Raw genomic sequence first — 4,200 nt, forward strand, 5'->3', positions numbered from 1 at the left:
CGAGGGGAGGGCGGACGGTTTCCCTCAAAGAGCGCTGAGCGGGCAGCAGCAAGCTCACCCCTCCCTTCCCACGGCATCTTGGTGTGTTTCTCACCTTTTATTGCTTCAGGTAGCCAGAGTACTCTAGAGGATCTCATAAATCCACATCACTCTCCTTTTTATTTTTCTTTTTCCCCTGTCTTTAGCTTCCTCCATTTTTTTACTTGTTTTCTTGGCTTTTTTTTTTGCATTCCAGTTTTTGACTCGGTTGACAGAGGTGTGATTTCTGACAGGCAGGCAGCCCATCTCGTGCTGCCTGTCAGAAGGAATATAAGAATACAAGTTATTCCTCCCAAGACGGCACGAGGTGTTGCGTCAGCTCAGAATTTCTCCCTCAAGCCTATCTGTATAGTTGTAGCTACTACAAGATAATTTTCTTCTGGTTGAGCTACTTTGTTTTCTTAGATGGCCGAGAAGTTTCTGACTGCTGTGGAAGCGAAGAACCGCTTCCAGGCGGCGTCATGGTTGTCTCTGCTGGCAGAGCTACCCGAGCCACTGGCACTACAGAAGCTTAATGTTCAGGTTTCCTTAAATAAATAAATCCTCTTCCATGTGAAATGTGTTACTACATTGCAGTGCATGTATTCCACCTGAGATGTATTATTGCGTTGTGATCTTCTCTGTAAATATTTTGGCAGTTGGAACAGCATAATACTGGGGTCGTGCAGCCAGTTAGGTCATAGTAAAAGGATACAAGGTGAAATGTATGGGAAACGACAGGCTATCAGAAGTATGTTGTACATCCCTTTGAAATGTACCAGTGAATTTTTTGTTGTTTTCACTTCGTGGCTTTATGAAAGAAATCTTAAGGTGAATTCAGTAAACTTTTTCTTTTCCCCACATATTTTCCATTCCTTATGTACTGAACTTTCTTCTACACACAATAGCTTACCTTTGTGATATTTACTACTGTCCTGATGATTTGTTTTTACTGTAAACTCTGTGGAATTTATCAAAATAAACTAAATTATATCATTTCCAGAGTTGGCTGAAGCTAACTTTGCATGGTCTATATGTAAGCTGTTGTTTTGTTACATTTGTTCGTAGTTCTTGAGACAATTCCTTTTGATTTAAATTGAATATTTTTATAATTGTTCTGACTTGTAAGTGCATTCAGCAGAATGCATATTAGAAAATCTGAATCCTGATCCTAGCAAGTCTTTATTTTTGACAACGTTTTTTCCAATAAGTAGTCTGCAGCTGTGAAAACATCAGTGAAGTTTAATGCCATAATACATTTGGCCATCCATAAATCTTGATATTTGGACTCTGTGAAATTTTTGAACCATATTCTGTTATTATAAGGGCACTGTTATTTATGCCAGTGTCCATTATTTGTAATGGTCCCTCTGAAAGGTTTCCTTCCATATAGGTCTTATCTTTTGCATTTGGTATATCTGCATATTTCTCTTTTGAATGTAGTTGAAATTGGTGTTACTATTTCTATTTCCTCATGTGTTTGACAACAAAAGAAATATTATGACTAAAAATAGCAACTATTGGTTTTAGCTTCCCATTGTTGGAGCAGGCAAGTTAGGCTTTTTAAAACAAACAGGAAGAGTGAATGCATTTCTGTTTCTGCCTTAGCTACTTATGTAGACAGCGTCAAGATTTTCTGCTTCTGCTGAAATATTTGACAGCTTGATAACAAAATGTGTATAATAATACAAATAACAGCCTGTGTTGGTGGTGTGGTGTTTTGGGGGTTTTGGTTTTTTTTTTTCCATTCCCATTTTGATTAAAGTTGTAAGTGATGTGCAACACTTTCAAGTACATCTGCATTGCTGTCAGCAGTATCGCTCGGACAGCAGTCACTGAGCTGGTTTTAAATGAACTAGCTCAGATACGGGAAACTAGCTGTGGCAGCACAGTATAGTCCAGCCTAATTTCCCTGATGGAGTGAGGGCAGGAGGATCTTGAGTTCCTTACACTTCGAATATTTGCTATAATTTACGAGAGCTGGTAAGCGATTCCTTTGTGAATATGTTTTTGAAAGTCATGATTTTGCAAAGCGTGGTGTTGTATTGCAAAAAAATACAAATAATAACATCTTCAGCCACTTATCCCAAAAGACAAGCTTACTTTCCTTCAGGAACGCTGTTGCTAATTTCCATTGCTGTGTTTCAACGTTTTGCCATGCTGGAAAGACCCTCGCCAAAACTGCAGGTGGGGGGGGCATTTTTTTCTAGCCAGGATTGATGCACTTTGTGGTTTTGAGAGGGAGTTCTTCCTCACCTCCCCGAACACAGAGGAGATTTTTCAATTTGCTATTTAAATATATAATTCTTCTGCTGGTATTTTCTGCTTCATGGTGGTTTGTGAACATTGGCCAAGAGATTCAAGGAAGATCCTGTTCTTTTGTTTTAGAACATCTGATCTGGTATTTTGGTTTGATGCTGCTAACAAGGGATGCCAAAAGCATTTAGAGTAACGTATTGAACAGCTAGAAACTTATTATACATTCAAATGCTTTGAAGGGGAATAAAACAGTAACAAATAGTTCTCTAGTAGTAGTGTGTATTTAAAAAAGTGTACTACTGGAAACATGAATTGGTAGGATTGATTTGTGTCTTTTTCTTCCAACATGAGGGTAATGTTACCAGAATTAACTCACCCTGGATTACCTCAGTCAGTCGCTAGAGTGAATTTACAGTGGTAAATTCTTTGACATCAGTGAACATGTGTGTCAAACAACTTCTCTTTGAATTTTCAGTGGTGGTTGAAGACAGCAATCAAAAGATGAAACAATATTCAGTCAAAATAATTATAAGCTTTTAGTTGTGTGTGTGTGTGTGTGTGTATGTGTAGGTTCTGCCCAAACAGACAATTTCTACAAATACAATAGTTAAAGGACTTTCACTACTTTTTGGAATTATAGAATTATTTTCTAAATTATGTACTTTCTCTCCCATAATTTCTCATTTGGAACAGTATTTTTTATTATGTGATACCTGTGCTGCTTGTAGTGGGCAATGGTGCCACAAGTCCCTCCTTACCGTAAGCGGTAACGTGTTGGGGGGATGCTGCTGCTGGGAATCTCATTACAGACACCAGATGATGAAATGGTCAAATGGGAAGCATTCCCCTTGCCGTGTAAGCTGTTGGATTCTGACGTGCACGTTGCAGAGCCTTATCTGTAACGCTGAGTTACAACAGCTTGAATATCAACCTTTGTTGGTTAGAGAATATGTTTCTAATGCTGGAGGACTTTTAAATGTGTTGAAAGAGACTATAAGTGACTGAGTGCAAAGCACCTCGAGTTATTTTTAGATTAATTTTTGTAATCTTATATAGCTTATATATATTGCTGTAATACAACACTACATACTAAGACTTCAGCAAATTTTCCCAGAGGCCCTTCTTGCTGTTTGTAATTCAGAGAATGAGATGAGCCTTAGCGTCAGCATTTTAAGTGTGCTAGACCTGTCGATACGATGTAGGTTAGAAAACTTCATGCTGTAGTAAGCCTGGCACACACTGGAGGCAGGAAAAAATTCCTTTTTGGACAGGCTTTTTCTGACATGATGGATGTTGCCTGATACCTTTTAAGAAGCAGTGGGGAATTAGTTTGAATAAGATTCTTGGGAGTTCAGGTAAAATGTTGCTTTCCAGAGTGTTCAGCTTTTTGCCTTCTAATGTGTTGCTTACAGCACAAAATGTAAGCAGGGGGGAGAAAAAAAAAGCTTTTGATGCACCTCTATTTACGGGGCTAGTACCGTGATCTCGAACGGTGGAGGAGTGTCGTGCAGGTGGTTGAGAGTGTTACAGGAGGGTCTTTTTCCTACTCACACCTAGACTTTTACCACGGAGAAGAATCTGGAAGGTAGCTTCATGAAAACACAACTAGTGTGCCTTGAACTTTCCTGTACTTTTCTTTCTGATACAGGGGTAAATGCCTCAGGCTGTACTGATAAAGTCCATCTGGGGTGATACCTGTGAAATGGTGACACTTTGTCTTATTGAGAATTATGGTCAGTAAGGTGTTGACTGGCTGTCTGGTAATACGCTCTTTGTATACTGGTGCAAAATTACACAGTAAAGTATCTTATGTATTGAACGTTCTGAGAGAAAGAGATGAACGGGTATTAATTCAGTTTCTAAAACATGTCAGTTATTCTTTCAATTCAGCTCTCACTACTTCTAAAGAATTGTATGTTCAGC

This window comes from Apaloderma vittatum, unplaced genomic scaffold (assembly GCF_000703405.1).
Source record: "Apaloderma vittatum isolate BGI_N311 unplaced genomic scaffold, ASM70340v1 scaffold27540, whole genome shotgun sequence".
Classification (NCBI taxonomy): Eukaryota; Metazoa; Chordata; class Aves; order Trogoniformes; family Trogonidae; genus Apaloderma; species Apaloderma vittatum.